General features: G+C 45.6%; 1 protein-coding gene across 2 annotated transcripts in view; it reads right to left on the reverse strand.

The window, feature by feature from the left end:
* The window catches only part of LOC126545022 (uncharacterized), a 220,724-nt gene that overhangs the window by 194,446 nt on the left and 4,133 nt on the right, over positions 1–22,145 (reverse strand). The gene's annotated exons all lie outside the window — the stretch shown is intronic.

Here is a 22,145-nt window from a genome sequence, read left to right on the forward strand (position 1 = left end):
CAGGAAAAGACACCAATATTTGCGCTTTGGATCTCGGTTCGGTCGAAACCCTTGTTTCCTTCTGACATACCAAGTGCTGCGCCCTTACTACTGTAGGTACCAATTTCCCGGATTCAAACTAATCAGCGCCAAAATTTAGCGCTTTTTCTTTCCTCTCAATATTCCCGAAGTGACAAAGTCCCTGTACATTCCAGGTTGTACGGGTTTTTGATGATGACAAATATCTTGGTAGGCCACACTCTTAGAAAAGCTTGCATCCCTTGAGGCTTATCTTTTCCCACAAAAGAGTCATCTGCCTTGCTTGCGTCTCCTTTCTTGAAAACTCTGCGCTCGTCACTTTCCTGCCAAGAATGCCATGTCACGGTGATAGCGCACCTGCCATCCGTGACCTGGAAGTATGGGGCGCGCTGAGTTGAGAAAAGATATACCAGCAAGATGACCGTTATTGTTGTGGCACAAGAATAAGCCCGAAAGGGTGCAAACGTACTGAAGAGTGCATGTCCGTCACAATAACAGGATGGGTGCCAAGGGAAGGCAAACAAAGCCGAGTAATGCAGCAGTGATGACGATACGAAGCGCACAGGCGCCGTAGGGTTGGCTCAGCAACGTTAGACAGTGGCAACTGGAACTCGCTGGAGGAGGCTTGCAGCGCACGTCCTGCAGCGCGCGTAAAGACGACGATGACGAAACACGATGACGATCATGTCCTATTACGATGCTCGGCATGCGAACTGTCCTCAACGGCGCACTGGGTCAACCTCAGCAGTCTTTGTTTCGCCCGCCTGGCGCGAAGAGCTGCCGCCGTCGACTGTTGTTCACGTATCACTCTCTGCCTTTCCTGCAATAAAGTGCTCTCTCTCTCTCTCTCTCTCTCTCTCTCTCTCTCTCCTCTCTCTCTCTCTCTATCTATCTATCTATCTATCTATCTATCTATCTATCTATCTATCTATCTATCTATCTATCTATCTATCTATCTATCTATCTATCTATCTATCTATCTATCTATCTATCTATCTATCTATCTATCTATCTATCTATCTATCTATCTATCTATCTATCTATCTATCTATCTATCTATCTATCTATCTATCTATCTATCTATCTATCTATCTATCTATCTATCTATCTATCTATCTATCTATCTATCTATCTATCTATCTATCTATCTATCTATCTATCTATCTATCTATCTATCTATCTATCTATCTATCTATCTATCTATCTATCTATCTATCTATCTATCTATCTATCTATCTATCTATCTATCTATCTATCTATCTATCTATCTATCTATCTATCTATCTATATCTATCTATATCTATCTATATCTATCTATCTATCTATCTATCTATCTATCTATCTCTCACTATCTCTCCCAATTCATGTGCTTGCTCGTTAACCCGCCCCCGAGTGCTAATACGCGTCGCACTCAAACGTGTAACAGCATGGGCAGTTCATTAACAACAACAATAATATTAATCGTTAATAAACAAATAAATGACTGCATTGATTCAGTGACTGACACCTGCTGACGGAGTCACGTTGTCAGACTACTATACAACGCTCACTGTCGGGGACGCCTACAACGAGGAACTGTGGCTTATTCAGGACGAGTCAGGAGAACCTGAACTCACCTTTCGCTAATAATAGACCTCCATCTCAACAACACTACAGTTATTGACAGCCAATTCTCATATTTTATATATTCATGAATTAGACCATCGTGTGTCGAGCGATCTGCGTCAGAAATATTCTCAACAACGGAAAGCTTCGACCAACTTCGAAATTCTGCCGCTGGACCATCTTTCTTCCAGAACCAGCTGCAGAGTGGACAGATGAATATTTAATGTAAATGAGCATAGAAAATACGAGATGCGCAAGGGCTCTTATTTAGGGAAAGCTAAGTGCCCAACCTTTGAGATGGCCGGCGACGCCAAAAGCTGCATTTGCATCTCTTTGACGAAAGTTGCGTGGCTGGTCCGAAGCTCCCAGCTCTCTCGCGGAAATTTTGACGACGCAACTCGTTACGCCGGCTGGCGTATAAGTAGTTGGCTGCATGGGTCATTTTAACGCTCTTCGAACAATTGAATTACGTGCGCTGACTTCCATGCAGTGGGTACGCGCGTGGCTGACTATCGCTTATGTATTGCCCAAATCAGCGCTGCAATGTGCTCATCCTCCGGACACCAGACTAAGTTCGACATATATTTAGGCACAAATACGCAGTTCTGTGTTGTTTGCGCGCACAACACGCTCGCGGGCTTTAGTGCGTTTCTCTATCTCTCTGTCTCTCTCTCTCTCTTTCTGCGTGCGTGCGTGCGTGCGTGCGTGCGCAATAGGTACCGAGTTGGACTAGCTAGTAAAGTTCACTTGACCCGACCTTGAAGCTTGAATCTACACGGAGAACACACAATCTGCCTTCCTGCAAAATTTTGTCTGCGTTCCGCGCTTCGAAACCTGTTCAAGCGTGACTGTGTGTGCGTGCGTAACTACACGCGTGCACGTACATACAATGTACGTGCGAGTGAAAGCTTGCGAGGGTGAGCCTGCGATGGCGGCTCAATCTCGCGCACGCAACGGACGCGCGCAAGGCTTAGGAGAAAGGTAGAGAGAAGGGGGAGCGCGTTCTACTCCGGTGGTCCCGGCCGGACCGCTGTATCCTGAAGGCCATCGGCGATGGGTAGGGAGTCCGCGCTCCGCTGTTTTCGCGACGTAGTTCGCGTTGATGCAAGCGGCTGCACGAAGGTGAATGCAGTCGCTGCTGCTGCCGCGTTTCCTGCACTGCGGCGTTCTGACAGCGAGTTTCCACGGTCATCGAGCGAGATGTGTTCATGTTTGCTTGTGCGTGCGTTATACCATGCTTGTTAATTTAGTTAGTACGCCTATGTTTACAAGTTTGCTCAGCCGATAAAACTAATATCCTTCCTTCGTATAGCTAGCTGTCCACTAATTTACTATCGTAATCGATGCTTCGCCTTTCGGGCAAAACTGCGACTTTTTTTTTTTTTTTTTTTTACGGATGCGGCAGTAACTGTTACCCGTCTGCGGAGTTGGGGTTCTTGATTTACGGACTGACAAAAGATTTAACCGACTCGTAAATGTACCGGCAACAACGTGTACACACTGAAAAATATTATATTAGCCTGCCTCAATGTGTGCATAACAAACATAGAGCAAATGTAACTCTTTTGTTTCGGCCGCTGTAGATAACCTTGCGAGCCGATTCGCAGAGCACGTGTGTTTGCTTGCATTTTGTATGGTGTGCGAGGAAGTAAACAGCGGAGTCAGATGGGACGGCTTCTAAACGTCTTTAATATCAACCTGAATAACACATGTAGCTCCGTGCTCGATCTACAAATTACGGGTCGAATATGCGACGCGATGGCCGGCCGCGTCTAGCACGTTGTATTCTCGACCGACCACGCGGTAGTGACCACGTGTTATGATACAGCCGCCTCAGCAAAATACAGAATTACGCTAAAATACCGCGCACTCCCGATGTACCGCCTGTATGAGAGATGACAATGGCTGAGAGCATTGATGACTCCAACATTGCGAAGGCCAGGCAGCTAGCCTTCCACTGTCACTCCTCACTTCCGTTTTCCTTGCTTTCATACACAAGCGCACGCCTACCCTTGCGCGGCTGTAAGCCAAGGACGGAACGCGGTGACCGGTGATAAAGCTGCCGATGGGGAAAACACTGGCGCGTGCACGTGAACATGCATCTTCCGGGTAGGAAAGTTGCATGGGATGTACAGTACAGTAACATGCATTATCATTTCCCGCAGCACTCGCAGACTACGTCAGCGCGCCGAAGCTAACGCTACCTTATGCATCGCGGAGTAACTGTAGACATTTTTTAACTCCACGAACAAACGATCACAGAGGGAGCAAACGAGGACAGGCGCATTATGTTAAGAAATGTTTGCTGATATGCACCAACTCGCCCAACAAGTGCTTCTAAGCAATTGCACACAGGCGCAGTAGCGAAACTTAATTTACGTCAAGGGGGTGCCACACAGAGATGAACTGAAGTAGTGCACACCTTGTGGAGTGTACTTTCCCAATGCCTAGCTGCATTTCCAGAGCGAAGAAACTGGGGGCTTGTATCTGCGGCAAACATGAGAGGCCCGAGTTTCAATTTTAAATTTTGCGTCCGCTAACGCCACTCAATGACGTCTCTCTGTATGATGCCGACGATTTCACGATAAAACTTTCGCTTATTAAAGCCGTTTTCAGGTGCAAATACGGGATCGTCTAGAAGGTCTAAGGTTTAGTTACTGCTTACTTTTCCAATGCAATGTGATCTTTGACTGGGATTATCACACTTTATGAATTGCGCTCTGACGGAGCAATTGCCGGTATTGCAAGGCTAGACGCGCCTGCGCAACCAACGCTCCTCGTCCTGATTGGAGTAAAGCACTGTGTTAGCATACAACTTCAAGACGGGGCTGTCAACATTCATGACGTCTCCATTTAAAGCACTCCCACTCTCCATTTAAAGCAAAGCATTGTGAGGGCCGTCGACCATGGCCAGAGCAGTGCGGCTTTGCGCTCTCCGGTGTGCGTCAACAGGCATGAACCGCGGCAATCCGACTATCTAAATAAAAAAAGAGCATTGCGTTGGCCGTTGATCATGCTGACGCAATGTGATTTCTGCCCAGTGCTCTAAATGTCAACGTGAGGAAATTCAACAAGGTACGGGTTGTTTCGCTTTCATGTCTCTTTCATAGTAGGAAAAGAGCTTTCACGGTTGCATTTTATTAGGCTCAATTGAAACAACTGACCGCTCTGTGTCTATAGCAGCGATGTCGTGTCAGCGATTTGCTGGTGTCTGCAAGATGAACGTTATAGTGGCTGGGCCTGTCGGACACCTAAGCTCAAATCCCACAGTCGGAGAGGTAATTTTCGCATCGAGCGACAGCTTATGTTAGGCGCCTCGTGACGTCAACGTCGGGCATAAACACCGCCCGCCAATAGACAAACGTTATATTTTCTCAGCAATAATTAATCCCTTCCGCACCGACTCACGACAAACCCCGGGGCGGTGATAAAAAAAAAGCTTCATTGAAAATATTTGGTCACTGCCGACGACCCAAACAGCACATACACTAGACAACGGAGATTAGCAAAACGAAAAGCGAATTGACCGTCAAGTGCCGAACAGTGCAGAGTCGATACAAAAGTCCATAACGTTTCTATTTCTTTTGGTCTGGCCTACTTCCACTCTATAGACTACCTATAGACGAAAGTCGATACAGTCTCTATATATTTTTGTCCATTCTTTGTCTATAGGCTGTCTACAGACGAGAGTCGATAAGGTTTCTATTTCTTTTTGTCTACCCCCGGTTTATAGATTGTCTCTATACAAAAGTCGATAAGGTTTCCATTTCTTTTTGTTGACTGCCCCACTATGGATTACCTATAGACGAAAGTCGATACAGCTTCTATTTATTTTTGTCCATGCTTTGTCTATAGACTGTCTATGGACGACAGTCGATAATGTTTCTATTTCTTTTTGTCTACTCCAGGTTTATAGATTGTCTATAGACAAAAGTAGATAAGCTGCTTGCTTCTTTTTGTCTGCTTCCGCTCTGTAGACTACCTATAGACAAAGTAAATACAGTCTATTTATTTTCGTCCATTCTTTGTCTATAGGCTGTCTATAGACGAGCGTCGACAACGTTTCTATTTTCGCCTATTCGCATTCTATAGACGGTTCATAGAAAAAAGTCGATAAGGTTTCTATTTTTTTTTTGTCTACTGCCATTCTATAGCCGGCCTATAAAAGAAAAAGCCGACATGATGCTTATTTCTTTTTGTCTAGTTGCGCCCTACAGATTACCCGCAGACAAAATTCGATAGACTCAGTTTATCCTTAGTGATTCTTTGCCTATAGACTCTATAGATGAGAGTCGATGAGGTGTACATTTCTGTTTGTCTATTCCCAGTTTATAAATGTCTTCACACCCCCACATGGAGACATTCACGTGCGTGCACACACACACACACACACACACACACACACACACACACACACACACATATATATATATATATATATATATATATATATATATATATATATATATATATATATATATATATATATATATATATATATATATATTCGAAACACATTGCGTGTATTCCAGGGCTTCTTTCGCGCTCGGAAAAACACTTTTATCGAGCACGTGTTCAGCAACAGAAAGCTGTATCGGAAATTTCTCATGTTGCTCTACAATTTTTTCATTGAGACTTTTAATCTAATGATAATAATTGAGAAGTTTATTAATTAAGAATAATCAACTAATCGAGGGAATGCAATAAATAATCTGAGCATTTCCAAGCGCCGGCAAACAACATTACCTTGGTTCTCTCCAGTTATGCAGCATTTGCATATTTTAAAGTTTGGCTCAAATTAAGAGAAACACCCTGTATACTTCTTTGCAATCCGAATTATTCTCCACGGTTTCCTATATCACCGCCGATGAAGGCCATAGGGTGGGACGTTACAGAATGTGAGGACGTTACAGAACTTGAGCGAACAGCCCGTATACGGATTGTGGTAAGGCGTGAGATAAACTAGAAAACAGCCGATCCTGTAAAAGCCTTATTGCTTCAGGTTTACATGCCGTCTATAGATTGATTAAGAGAAAAGTCGTTAATCTTGGTCCTACCCTTGTACGCTGTAACCAAGCGCAGGTTACCAGTGGATAACACAGAGCTACGTAATATATAAGCCACTGAAGTTGTACACTACTGAGATTGCTTTAGAGCCTATTTGAAGACGTTAGTATACACATAGTGTACACCTCCGCAATTGTTGACCACATGATATGATCTACGTAGTTGTTCTCGGCAATCCCAAGACAGTCTTCACAGTTTTCATAGCACGACTTTTGCGTCAGTAGAATAAAGAAAACAAAACGCCGATCCAATCGTGATAATAGATGTTATAAACGCCAACTTTAGCTACAAGCAGATTTCAAACAGGCATCAAGATAAAAGCACAGATACTCGTAATGTTTGTAGCTGACAACGCAGGGTCTGTGAGTGTACGATGAACCGATGTCGCGCATGTGGCGTGCGCGCTGTGTGTCGACAGATTATCAGGTACTTTTCACGTTGTCCTCATACCTCGGGTGCATAATTAACATCGGGTGGTTTTTCACTGACCGATCTCCTGCAGTATAAACTCATCAAAGTTTCTCGTTCACTTAAATTTTGTGCCAAATCCTTTGAGCCCACCCAGTCCTTTGCAGGCGGCATGCCTGCACGGCCACGCATACGCATACGTCATTGCTGTACTGATTGCTTTGACCTATCATCGGAACAGAAAATTTGCACTAACATGTGTGCGGGTATCCCACATGGTGGCACGTTGGAAGATCTGCTACAAATGCACTGTATTACTCGTTGTCCTTGGAGATAATGCAAGCGACTGACGGTCCCTGCAACGGCTTTCACCAATTGTGCATTCATCCAAGTGTGCGTTCCAGTTCCATACGATAGCCCACAGCATTTGTAATACAACGTGCCAGCGCATTTCCTTCATCCATGAAAAAAAAAAACTGAAAAATGGGCAAGAAAGGCAACTCGTTCCGGGCTCATGGCGCGCAGAGAGAGAGACAAATAAAGGGGAAAGGAAAAGGCGGTCGGACTACTCGGAGCGCGCAAACTCTCGTCGCCCTGAGCGCCTGCGCATGCGCAATGGCAGTAAGTGTGGTGTGCCATCTGTCCGCGTCAATGTGAATTCTCAACAAGTGCGCCAGGCACGTAAACGCTTGCTGCAGCGGTGTGCGATTTCTGCCTGTACCTTGGTGTCTGTGTATACGTGTCTTCTTTGTGGCATCACACGTCAACTAAACTGAACGGCAAGTTTTAGCAAAGATGTTCCGCGTCAATAGCTCATGATTAGGTGAGCGCATTTCGTAGAGCTAGCCGGCTGCATGTAGCGTTGGCGACTCGGGCATAGTGTCGGTTTGTCGTTTACATGATTTGATAACGCGCTCTTCTTCTTGCTTCTAGTATATGGAATGTTTTACGGCAAGCCATCGTTCACGGTTGATTTTAGCGTCATAGTTGACGGGCGTAAGAAAGTGCACCATGTTTTAGCTTCATACTGAGCAGCCACTAAGCGTATTATGTGTGTTGAGCAGCCAGCGTGGTAGCTCTCATAGTGTGGCGCTCGATCGGGCCGCCATGAGCACTGCGCTGCAGGTGTAGTGAAGTTCTCGTGACACGCTTTCCGCATACATCTCCAAAAGGTGTTAGCGTGATGAATTTTCAGACAGAGACGTATACGTGAACAAATGCTAGCGTACTCAGATGAAAGGCCGTGTTTACGGGGCATGCATCAGCTGTGCGTGCGCTGCCGTTTTCGTATAGGGTAAAAGTATTTTTAAGGCTCCTGGCAACCAATCTATATATATGCAATCACAAAAGCTTTCGGAGCGCGAAACCTGCGATAAGCTCAGTCACTCGCAGCTTCGCAACTTAGCCGAAAAAGTTAGAGAACAATAAGTTAGGCGCTCGGGGAAGCCCCTTTACACGTTTCAAACTGAAGGCATTGGGTTTAATGATAAATGAAAGATTTTTTTACAAAAATGTAAACGAACTTGTAGATAGCAGATAGCTAGCATATTTCATTCAAGCGGATGCATTGCATGCAACTGTGTTATAATATTTCTTAAGCGTGCATGTGCACAAATGCTCACGCAGTCTTGCATAAATATCCACGGCTTCATGCATTTGAAATTTTTCGACTGCTTCCATCCGCATACATGATTTTCTATGTACATTTCCCTAGGTATGTTCCTATATGCATGCTGGATGCAAGAAATTTTTATAGACTTATTAACAACCCCAGCAGCGAGTGTTTATATATAATCTAAACATAGTTGGCAAAATGTGCTTTATATAGCTAGTATATAGGGTGTCGATCCCGGCTATTTTAGCCAAGCTGGTCAATGAAAATAAAAGATTTAAAAACCACAATGCAAGACATACTATTACATAAATACCTAAAGGTCAGATCTCTGACAGCGGAACACCATAAGTCTTAAATTCGGATCTAACTGCACCGTCTTTTTTTACATTATTCGTTGAACAGCATCACTAAATTTATGTTAGCGGGACATCCTGTATCGACAACAGTTGACAAATGGTATAAGGGTAATGTCTATAGAATAGCTATAGATTGATCTTTTGGAATAGTCTATAGACAGTCTCTGGATATGTGGCCTTAAAGTTTTTGTAGACTAGTCTATAAAATGTTCGAGTCTGTAGGCACTCTATAGACTGTCTATGGAATAATGAAAATTCACGTTTGTCGACAAATGTCTACACAATGTCTGCAGAGAAAAGTGTATAGGATCAGACAGTTTTATTTTTGTAGACTGCCGTCTACAGAATGTCTATAGAAAAATGTCTATGGGTAGTCTATAGACATTTGCTTATAGAGGTTTGATAGACTTCAGTCTACAAAAGTAGAACTGTATATAGTTATGTAGTACAGGGATATATCATCATCATCCATCCCAGTACTTTCACTCCCCTTCCCTCTTCCCCAGTGCAGAGTAGCACACTAGCTCAGGTCGACCTCTCTGTCTTTCCTGTCAATAAATTCTATTCTTCTTCTATATTTTTTAGACTGAAGTCTATGGAATGTCTATAGATAGGATATAGACAGTTACTTATAGACATATTATAGGTTTCAGTCTACAAAAGTAGAACTGTATACAGTTCTATTTTTGCAGACAAGTGTATGGAATGTATATAGACAAATGTCTACAAATAGCCTACAGACATTTGCTTATATACAATCTATAGATTTCAATCTACGAAAATATAACTATATACAGTTCTAATTTTGTAGACTGAATGCTATAAAATGTCTATAAGCAAATGTCTATAGACTATCTATAGACATTTGTCTATAGACTGTCATTAGATTTTAGTCTACAGAACTAGAACTGTATAAGCCTATACACTTTTGTCTATAGACATTCTGCGGACAGTTGTCTGCAAACGTGAATTTTCATTAATCTATACAGTCTATAGACTCATACATTTTTATAGACTAGTCTATAAAAAGTGTAAGGTCATAAGTTTATAGATTGTAAAGATTGTAAAGTTTGTAAAGGTATGCTCTAAACGGAACATAAAATCAATACTAAATCGCTTTCAGACTAGTTACATCCATCCAAAACTATATTTATATATAATTTACATGAAAAAAAGCGTTGAATGCTAAAGATGAAAATCGCAGGCAAAGATACCCTCATTGAGTTTCACTCCCAACTACTGCAGGGATACGTCAGTGTGAACTCGCGCATATTTATATATTTTACTAGGATTTGGGAACTTCTGGAGCTGGAAATATTCACCAGACTTTCTAGATTTTGTGTGCGGTTCCTCCAGAATACAATCAACAAACAACTTACTAGGCCGGAGCGAACACTGTCAAAATCCATGACGTCAAGGGTACCTCGCCCAGTAAGATTTAAGTGACGTCGCCACCAGACTCGTTTCTGCGTCCTTCTAGGCGCGGTCGTGAAGACCACTCTTATCTGTATTTCACATGTGTAATTACCAATCAAGTTTACTTAACAATGTTCTTCTTTATATCTCCTGCTTACGAATACCAGCATAACCTCGAAGTGCATGAAGAAGAGACACACCTTAATGCGAACAAGCGTTTTTGCCAACGCCTCTGATTTGAATAGAAAAACAGTGGAAAATGACTTCAGGCTACACTGCACCGAAACGCTGGAACTCAATGCGCTCCGCAGCCGCTATCAATCTTTGGAGTCTGAGCGCCTGGCACTGGTAAGGGATATGGAAAAATTCTGCCCCACTATATGTGTACAAAAACGTTTAACGACATGACTGATGTGCAGCGATAAATATTTCGGCAGAAGGCAACTCGGCATTTCGTTGAGAACAAGCGCAAGTGAATTTAATTGCCAGCCTGTATTGCTCAAGCCAGGCGTATTTTTAACTTTACTCAGCTTGAAGCTTCTGTTCGACTTCTGGTGGCATGGATTATTCTTAGTTCCCGAACAAAATAAGGAAATGACTAGAGGAGTTTTTACCGGTCACGGTTGCCTTGTTCGATGACAGGCATGCTGCTACACGTGTAGGGCAAATTATGGAAAGACTGACACGCACACACGCTGACCCAAAACCAGCACTAACACGTACACACTGAAAACTATCTGTACATACTTTAATACGGAGACGCTGATTACTTGTCGTGCAAGCGCAGTCAGAGGCCCATGCAAAAATACCGTGATCAGCGCCGGAAATGGGCGGAAGAAGGGATACCAGACATCTTTCTCCAGCGCCAGAACCCCCCCCCCCCCCCCCCCCCTTCCCCCTGCTTCAGTGTGAACGCCCTTGAAACAGGTAACTCATCAGCTCACACATTGCCGCTGCACAGGTATTCGGAAGCCCGTGAAAAAAAAAAAAAGAATTCATTGATGGCTATGAACTCCCTCATACGAAATTTGAGCGAGGCTATATACGTGGTTTCATTTCGCGACATAGTGGCTGGCGCAGGCAATCTGTCTCGGGCGACACATTGTAAACGGAGAGAAGTACCCGACTGCCTCGCTAACCGGGAGCTTGCGAGAGGCGGAGCGTCGGTGACGCGCGGGCACGATTCACAGCAGCCGCCACAGACAGACCTCCGCTCATGCAGCGCGTTGCTTCCATCTACGGTATCGGTGGCAACATCGGTGAACAGACGACGCGCTAGAGTCGGGCGCCATCTCGTGGTCACCGTGTCCGCAAATCCCGTCTTGCGCGGCGCTACGCTTTTCTTCTCACGCTTTCGCCGCACCCTCCTGCGCTTTCCGCCTCACGGTTCCACTGCACCCGCCTCCTCCGCTTTCCTCCTCGCGCTTTCTTCACTCTCTCGTGACCCGCTGCGCTACACGTTCGCTCTTTCATCCTTCGATGTGCTCGGTCTCTCGTCTGCGATGGACGCCGAAGCACGGCGAAAAAACGGGCGCCTAAGTGCTCCGTTCTAAAGTGACCGTCAGCCGCGTTGGAAGTGCGAGGAAGCTGGGATGGCGGACATCCTTTTCCCCCAGCATCGGATCACCAATGCTTCTGGGCGAATGCCCCTGAAATTCTCCGCCAGGTAACTGATTAGCCCACACATGCCCGCTACATCATCGCTTTGCCGCGCCGGCCACACCAGTGCTTCCCACGCACTCGAATATGTCCCTCATGCCCATGTGTATCATTATCTATCATGGGTATGTGTAGTGCCAAGCCTCTGATGGGCTGTGAATGACTGGTTAGGTAAAAGAGAAAACGCTTTAGGCGCGTCGAGCACGACGACAAGACAATACACGATGGAACTGTCACAAGCATATGGGCTGTAGTAGGAACATATCTATTGAGATAGATAGATAGATAGATAGATAGATAGATAGATAGATAGATAGATAGATAGATAGATAGATAGATAGATAGATAGATAGATAGATATAGATAGATAGATAGATAGATAGATAGATAGATAGATAGATAGATAGATAGATAGATAGATAGATAGATATTTTTCATATTAAGGTTGTGGAAGGAGTTTGCGAGCATTTTATCGAGACCCATGCCTACATTTTCTCTTAATTGTTCCCGCTAAAAAAAATTGATGTTAAATTTTGACAAATGCGCTATAGAATCGTACAGACCTTTTATTTATTTATTTATTTATTTATTTATTTATTTATTTATTTCATTTACATCGGGCGAAGAAGGAATGTTGTGAATGCACGTCGCACTTAAACTACGAGCGAAGGTCTAAGCGACGCCTGTCACAAAGTGAAAAGAAAAGGAAATGAAACGGAGAAAGAACTGCGAAACGGTGACGGAGCTCGCCAGTATACAGCCGTGAGCGACGTGCCTGAAGAATTTGGCATTTTCAGTGTTCGTACATACGTTTCACGGCATTCTCTAAGCGTCCGTCCATCACTGCCGCACGAAGTCAGCTTTGTGACTCACGCAGCCTGCTTCCGCGCAGACGCCGCCGCAAGGGGATTAAAAAAAACACACACATCGGCTAGTAACCGCGCGCCACGTTTACATCGTAAACAGAGCGACGCGCTCTCCCACACTTTCCGACATCACAATGCTTACGAACTTCAAATTACTCACGACAGAATTTCTCAACAGGCCACTCCACCACCTGTGATAATTAAAATAAAGAGAGAGAAACAATCGCTCGCTCCTCTCCGGGCTTTTCCGGTGCCTTCTTCATTCGTCGTGACGTCCACGGGATCACGCACACGAAGTCGCGAGGCTAAAAAGCCGACGATCGGTCCACATACGAGGGACACCAGTTAAGATAAGTCTGTTACAGCACACCCACACGCCGTGCAGTCGCACGCATCGCCCTTCAATCATTTCTCGCTTCGTGTCGTGGGCAATCAATTGAGCCGCCAGGTATACATAGCCCTGTGGATATGGGGTCGCGCTGCTGAGCTCGAGGTCGCGGGTTCGATGCCGACCGCGGCGGCCGGATTTGATGGGGGGTAAGAAATTCTCGTGCACTGCGTATTAGGCGCACGTTCAAGAGCTTCAGGTGGTCAAAATTAATTCGGAGTTCCTTCCACTACGGCGTGCATCGTAATCAGATCGCGATTTCGACGCGAACGCCCGGAATTCATTACCGTTGCTCAATTGATTTCGCCGCGTGAAACGTGCTCTTGCACTCCGCGTGCGGAAGCAGAAAGCGTTTAGCCAGAAAGCGGCGGAGACCTGATAAGTGCAAGTCGATTGTGTTTTGAAAGAATAGAAAACAGCGCCAACGTGCAACGTTTGGTACTGACACTGCATCAAGGTGTCTTCTGGAGAAGTACGAAGCGAGGAGCGAAGATCGCCTGCGGGGGAATGTAGAGAAGGCGAGACAAAATCCGCTCGCTCGTCTTCGAGAGCTCAGAGTGGTTTAAAGTATCTGTAAATAAATTTTAATGCGTATTTTCGTAAGGAACACCCGCGATGTGTCAGCTTCGCCCTTTGTTGCGGTATGTGCCTTGACCATGTCGGAAAGCTGAGTTCGCGAGATCCCGCAGTTCGGGAAATATAATCATGTGCGATTGCCAATCCTGCGGCAATCGCACAAAAAAAAAAGAGACAGCCCCGTGTCGTCGTCGTATTTTAACATTTTCTCCATATACACGCTCTTTAGGCGCTACAAACTATAATCACCTCTGCACTTTTGTTCGATCCGCAAAAGCTTCGGTCAGAAGCTTCGCTCGAATAACGCAAAACGAAAAGAAGTTCAGAGACGAGAACTGGGAAGGGCACATGAATCAACAGCCTGTCAGCGCATAACTAAAACGTTAATGTATAAACGAGAATTCTAAAAGCACAATGCTGATAAAGTGCTGAACACTGATTTCCACACCGCGATATACAAGCGAAAATATCGTTCCGTACTCCGCACTATTCTCTTGCCTTTCTTCTTGCTCTCTTACTTTTTCTTGGACTATTCGTTATTGATCCGAGAATTTGTCACTTAAAGCCGTGGCATATTCATTTCTACTCGAAAATAAGGGATCGCAACCATTATTTGGGCTTATACAAGTTGACAGATCGAAGTGGTGGCTGTTAACTACCCTGGCACGCCAACCGTATCGCTGTCAGCGGAGGACACCTCTGAACTGTTCTCGGCAGAAGAGGCAGTGCACCTACCAAACCCAATGCTTTACGGTAACGACAGGCTCGATCAGCATGTTACAGACAGGGATTACTGAAAGACAACAAAGACTTGGTTTCTTGTTTGCCGTTGTTTCTGTCCTCCCTGTCTATTACGTTACGCTGACCGAACCCGTCAAAGCGCACGATCTATAGCTGAGCAAAATAACATGTTAACCATCTACGGTAACCTGACGAGAACTGGCACATTCAACATAACATAGCGGGCGGCCCGCATGCACGAGTGAAGTAGGAACTGCACGTTCACCGGTCGTGCGCCGGTGCTTGAACCCCTTGGTGGGCGTGACTTCTCGAAGCATCCATACGTTCGTGACGGCGAAAAATTTGACGCAAGAAAAGCAACAAAAGGTACTCTGTGCCGTAAACTACTGCTGTGGAGGATGTACTAATTTAAACTAAATTATGGGGTTTAACGTACCAGAACCACTTTCTGATTATGAGGCACGCCGTAGTGGAGGACTCCGGAAATTTTGACCACCTGGGGTTCTTTAACGTGCACCTAAATCTAAGTACGCGGGTGTTTTCGCATTTCGCCCCCATCGAAATGCGGCCACCGTGGCCGGGATTCGATTCCGCGACCTCGTGCTCACCAGCCCAACACCATAGCCACTGAGCAACCACGGCGGGTGGGATGTATTGGAACGCTGCAAACAATATGAGTGTACGTATGCAGGACGCAACGAAGCGGTAAAATTTTCCTCCTCATTGCTTTGAGATGGCACACTGACAAGCTCCAACGCTCGCTTCGAGTTCCGGCGTAAAGGAGCCAATAGATGTACGTATATATACCGGTGTTCTTTTGCGCAACCCTGCCCCACTCATCCCTGCCTTCCCTTGATCTCTCTCTCTCTCTTTCCCCCACTCTTCTTTTCCCACTGCAATGATTAGTCGGCAGGTTCCAAATCGGGTTCTGGCAGCGCGCAACAAGTTTTTCGTAAATAACTCATCTACGGCATTCAGCAACTAAGCGCGATGTCACGCGTTCGATTCAAGAGTGCCACGGCCACGTTTCTACGTAACGTAACCGGAAACACATCTCCCCCATCAATGCGACATGCACTGAGCAGAGCCTGTTGGTAGAAATTGATCTGAATCCTTGCGCTCTCGCGATACGGAATAGGCACGACATAAACGTTCGGGACATTATGTCAATAATACTAACATGAGCCAGACATACTGCAACGCAGATCGACCCTAAATGCTGCTGGCTTTGTTTCTCATCTCTCTCTTTCGCAGCAGTCGCTCCAAACCATTGGAAAGAAAAGCAGGAGAGTGCCAACAGAAGAAGACCATGTTCAGGGCACAAGAGTCCTCTTCAAACTACGAGAAAATTTTGCTCTCTTATCACTAGGTGTGTGTACCGACGACCACCAATATAGCTCTCGAGATAGTCGCGCTTGATAGGGCCGAAGTCAAAGGGCTGGCTGGTCGGTCGATAATCTCGCGACGCCATTGCTTTCCGAGGCGGTGACATCAACTCGAGGTCGAGCTAATCGCGCCATTGTTCGGCCGGCGGTTTCGCAAAGCGGTACAGAACGTAGATACGTTAACTCTGCGGATCCGGAGAACTCGAGATAGCTCTTATCAACTAATAAAATGTTACGACGTATCACCCGCACAGATAACATTCATCCTCTCAGAGGACTCGGAAAGGGCGGCTTCACGCACGGTTACAAGTGACGAACAATTGTGGTTATTTCTAACGGTATGCTCTTGGGATTTTCATGAGCTACAGCATATCGTATTTGTGGGTCAAATTCTGTGCGCAGATCAGGGTATAAGCGAAGGCCGTTTTTAAGTGCAGTTTTTCCCAGCTTTATCTTGCGCTTGGGCCTGCTCCCGTATTTTGTCAAATAACCCAATCCATCTCTGTGTTGTCAGTTACGTAAATAAGACAACTAAGCATACTGACAGAAAACGCGTTCAGACCATAATGCTCCGCTTCGGGTGTGGTTAGCTTACGCGCGCACAAAAGGGCATCCACCACGGTATTTCAGTCCATGAAAAATAATTCTTAACCTATGAGACAAATTTTGCGCGGATGTCATGCGAACACCCGAAGTTGTTAATAAACATAGGTGGTGCATATGCGCAGCGGTGAATATGCCGATTCAACGCAGGCCACATTGCATATATGATCAGAGTCGACTGCCGTGTTGTGCCCGATTGGTATTGCAATGACGAGCGTTGTTCTCTTACCGACGTTTACAGGCTCGGGGCCGACGTCATACCAATGTTTTAACCATCAATGGCGAAAAAGGCTCCATCAGCGTGCGAGTGTGGAAGCTCAGAGTCGGTAACGGTTCATTTCGATAGTGTTCATAGCGAGCAGAATTAAGGGACAGGCAGACAGTGAAAGAGCCCTGTATCGGTGTTCGTTCGCCCTCTGTCTGTTCCTTGCTTCTTCAAATGTTTGTGCGCTCTGACCACGATCGAAATGCTCCATCACCGTCCCAGTTTAGTGCAAGGAACGTACCACTAGTGCTGTAACTGTGAAGCACGCGGAGCCTTCTAGCATATTTCCAACTCTGCTAACAGCGAGTGACATACTCCGATTCTCGCACTGGAGTGTTCGCCCCAGCCTGATGTTATAGATGCGTGCGGGTAGCATACAGGATGCGCACCTTAACTTCAGCAGCAGCAGCTCCCATGACACAGGCACACATGGTGTGGACTGCGCGCGTCTATCTGTACGCGTCTTTCAAGCGGCTTCCGACCGTTAAAGATCGTCATTTCGTAAACTAAATCTGAAGGGAGGGTCCCGAAGAAGCCCTGACACTTCCACAAACCGACCGCAAGGAGTTGAAAGCTGAAGGTTCCACTGAAGCTACTTTCCTAATATTCAGACGCTTTGCAAGGAGACTGCATATACTGGCGTGTTAAGGCCATGATTGTTTATCATCTCTTTTCTGCGGTGCCTATAGGTAGTAAGTGTGCTTTAATGTATTTCCGCCTCTGAAAATAGTGCGCAGGTTGCAGCTCCGCTGTCCAAACTCGTCATTCTAAGAAAAAAAGAAATCCTGATCAAGTAAATAAGGTCGCTATAAGCCATTAACTACACAGTCATTCGTGCTGACATGCATCTTGTTCCATTCAGCGCCTGACCCGGCTTTCTTCAAACCATATACTGTACTCGTTTGCCTAACTGCAGCAAGGTTGCATACGACAGTATTTGCCTTTACGTTTTCTGTCCGCATGACCTACTTGCTATCACAATTTGTGTTTATAAAGTTAACACCGTCGCCGTCGCAACACCTGTATCAACCCAGAGTACAGTTGTAGATGAAATGCCGCCGCCAGCGCTGCAGCAACCAACATCTATATTACCTGCACAACGCACGCAGTATAGGGAACAGCGCATTTCAACGCACCACTCTTGCAGCTCATTTGGTGCAGGGCTTGCTCGGGACGACTCAGTGGGGACCAAGTTGAAGACATCTTCACTGATTACCTCGGTAGCTGTAGACCTTGCTACGCTGCACGTTCCAAGTTCTAGGCGTTTGCGACCAGTCGAAATTGCGAATACGAATCGAACAGTCTTTCTTCGCTACTCGATTCGTATTCGCTTACAGAACCCACCATTCCAAATTACCGAATATTAGTTTCTGGTTAACGTTGCGGTCATAATAACGTTTATTGGAACCTCGACGGAAAGAGACCGACCAGAGTGACGTCTGTTGCTAATGGCTGTGCTGCAGGAGAGCCGTGGCCACTGCGCAGAGGCACAAGTTCCTGAGCGAAGGACCAGGCCGAACACTTACGCTCAATAATTTCCATTCAGTCTATAAGACTTCCTCCCTTTTAGGCAACCTACGTGCGAATTCGTTGCTTCGATTAGGGCAAAGCATGTCATTTGACTAACATCAACATGTTTTGAGAACATTAAAACAACGCTGGGCGCCGTGTAGTATCATACTTCCCTCCTTTAAACACGACCCTCTACACGTATGAGATGACGTGCTGTTCTTTTGTTTCCTTACTGTCGTTGCCATGGCGCATCAGATAAGTGAAATAAGTTTATCATATGCAAGCTCCTTGCTTGACCGAACGTCCCATTCAAACGGCAATGCATGCGCGTATAAAAAGAAAATTCAATGTTTACTAAAAGGACCTGAGAAAAACGTTATATTTAACTTTGAGTACAAATGAAAAAATAAGATATCCAATGTTGCAATAAATATTCCCCTTCCGAAAATTCCACTATTCAAACACCATTTGCGGAACACGTTCCTTTTCTTCGTGTTTCTCTGTGATCCATGTACTTGTTTCGGCTGTTATTTAGTTTTAGAATTCGTTTCACAGAGTTTTTCAGTTACATTACTTTCTTCTTCGTGTTTTTATTATCCCAAGTTATTACAATAGGCGGTACTTGCAGTTGCCAAATTTTTGCATATTTTACAGCTAAAATAAAATAACGTACCTTCCTTTGTTGGTAATTTTTGTCTTTCTTGTTTTGCAGAATATCTATGCCATTTTTTATACTGCTGTTTTTGCATTGCAAATAAACCCCGCGCCGTCGCCAAAAGCAGGACAAGCGAGCACTTTGGACGATTCTCCAAGTTGTATTCTTGATGGCCTTACGCAGAGGTCACCTGGACCAACAATTATTATTATTATTATTATTATTATTTGTTTTGAAAACATATACAGTAAACAGGAAAGGAAAAGCGAGGAGCAGGCTGGCAACTGCCACCGGAAGGGGCACAACGCCTGCCTACTCTTCAGAAGGTAGGTGACAGAAACAGATATGGAAGATAGGAAGGAAGGGGGGGAAAGAAAGAGCAACTCGACATATATAAAAGAATAAAGTAGAACACTATGTGCAGGTCACACACCGTAGGGCCGATTACTGAAGGTCACGCTACTACAGAATGTTAAATACAAGAAATAGTGTCTGAGCTACAAACGTGAAACCTAAGTTAGTTAATTCTAGAAAAGTAAGTAGAGCACGATGATCCTGATCACGTCGAGACGCACAACCACTCGCGTACAAACATTCGTCGAGTGTCGTATACGCCGCAGGCCAAGGAGATAACAGTCCCTCACTAGCGACATGCGCTGCGCACTGAAAGCGGGACACTCCAATATCAGGTGCCGAAGTGTCTCGCAGCAACCGCAAGACGTACACGATGGACTGGCCACGCGTTCTTTGTCTGCATAAACATTCGCACACTTTAACGCAGCCAACGCTCAGCTGAGTAGTTGCGCTCTAGCGCGACGAACCAAGGGTCGACCGCGAACATGGGGCGGGAACGTTCCATTTGCGACGCGCCGGTCTGGATGCTGCTTGAGTAGGTGGCGACGAATGAGCCGACGAGCGTCATCAAACTTGCACAAAATCTCAGAGTAGACAATTCTTATGAGCGCAAGTTGAAGCCAGTCGATAAGCCTCTTCATTTCCGGCGATTTCTACGTGTGAAGGTATTCCTTGAGCAACGAGAGATACCCCACGTTATGAAATTTTGTTTGTACAGTCAGTAATGTTGCGCACAACTGGGTAATCAATTTCAACGCGTTGTAGCCTGCTAAGGACAATCAAATCATGCTTTCCGAACACGCGCGAACAACCGCAAAACATAGCTAAAAGAAAGATATATTTATCAGAATGCTTCAAAGAGTCAATTTATATTACCACGAAGTTCTAAATGAATATAACACGTTGAGCAACTACATGTCCCGTATGCCTATCCACGAAGCTCCCGAATATCAAAGAGAAAAACGTAACGGAAAAAAAGAAATACAGTCAGAAACCCAGCATAACCGTCAACGAATAAGCCCACCGAGCTAACTAGACAAGAGCGATTGGTTGATTGACTGATTTTAACGCTCCGAAGCAACGCAACGGCTATGAAAGGCGTCAAATCACAGGGCTCTGAATTAATTTCCACCAAATAACGCTCTTTGTATGACAACCATAGATAGGTGCAAGTATATGTTTGCATACTTCTGTCCATCTAGACGCGACCACTGCAACCGGAAAACGAACGCGTAGTCTCACATTCAACCGCAGCAGAACGTCATAGCAACTATGCGACCGCGGCGGTTATTGCGCTAAGCAGCGATTGTGAAAGCGCATGCGTTACCAGCCGTATTTACGCATCGAAACGAGTATACTACTGGAAGCGATCTACAAACCTGCTCATCTAAAAAGGTCCCAATGAAAGTAACACAATGACGCGGGTTACCATTCTATTCAACGAGAGAGAACCGAAGAACGTGGCAGCAAACAAGTCCAGAAGGATCACAACCGCGATGATTACTAAATCTACTCGGCGAGGACAACAGTCCCGAATTCGATTGTAACAGGCCCGTCACACTGGTCGAATATTGGACGCACATGAAATGCAATATCGGCGACGTTGACGATTCTGAAATGGCGAAGGCACCGAAGAACCCCGCAGTTACAACCGCGGGGGCACGCGTGGAAGCGCAGTCACGGCGGCAATCGATGAGCGGCTTATCTGGGAGCAGTGATTGCGAGAGAAAATAACGGGAGCGTCCCAATCGCGGCCACTCGAACGGCGTACTCGGGACGGAAAACAACTGGCGCTGATAGCAGTGTTCCACCGCGTACATAGCGCCCTATCGAGGGGGCCAAACTCGAGAGCTTCTAAGAGACTGCTTAACGCATCGTCGCCTGGGAGGGGTAGGGAGAAGCAAGGGAGAAAAAAAAAGAAGGCGCATACGTAAGTATGAAGGTATGGATGACGTAGTGCTTGCAACAGAAAGTTTCTCTCGAGACAAATAAGAAAGTGGCGATTCGCGCATCGCTTCAACCTCGCGACATTTTCCCTCGCCACCATCCGAATCAAATGCACGCGCTGCGTACGGTGGCGGGAGTAACCGCACGGGGACCGGAAGTTTCGCAATTTTCCGCCACTTCCCAGAATGCAATCGCCAGCACTCGGGTAATAGCAATGGCCTTCGATAGCGCTTCTCCTTATCAAGCGAGCAGTGGTGCCATTGTTGAGAGCACGGGGAACTACCGCGTCCGCACGCGGACAAAAAGGCGGACCTCAGCGGTGAAAGCAGCTTTCGCAGGGCGCCCAGTGGTGGCGGCCAGCGGACTTTCGCAGATTTCGGAACGTGGAGCTTTATGTAAAAGAAGAAAGAAAAAGCACAGAAACATAATGCAAATAGAAAGTGATATTGAAACTGGGCCATATCATGGCTTAGAAGCCTCGCCTGAGCCATTCACTAACTTATTACCTAGATCATGCGTCCAAGCCCACGCCGAGTTTAGTTGCATCTGTAGATAGCAAACACGAGTCGTTAGCGGTTTGTTTCCGCGTCGGAAAAAAAGAAAAAGCGGCTAGCACGCTCGTCTATGTGCCTGTATACCAGCTCGCACTTGAGAGCTCGCAACCGTGAAAAACAGACTGAATAGACGCCTACACGCGTAAGCATCGAAG

This window comes from Dermacentor andersoni, chromosome 3 (genome assembly GCF_023375885.2).
Source record: "Dermacentor andersoni chromosome 3, qqDerAnde1_hic_scaffold, whole genome shotgun sequence".
Classification (NCBI taxonomy): Eukaryota; Metazoa; Arthropoda; class Arachnida; order Ixodida; family Ixodidae; genus Dermacentor; species Dermacentor andersoni.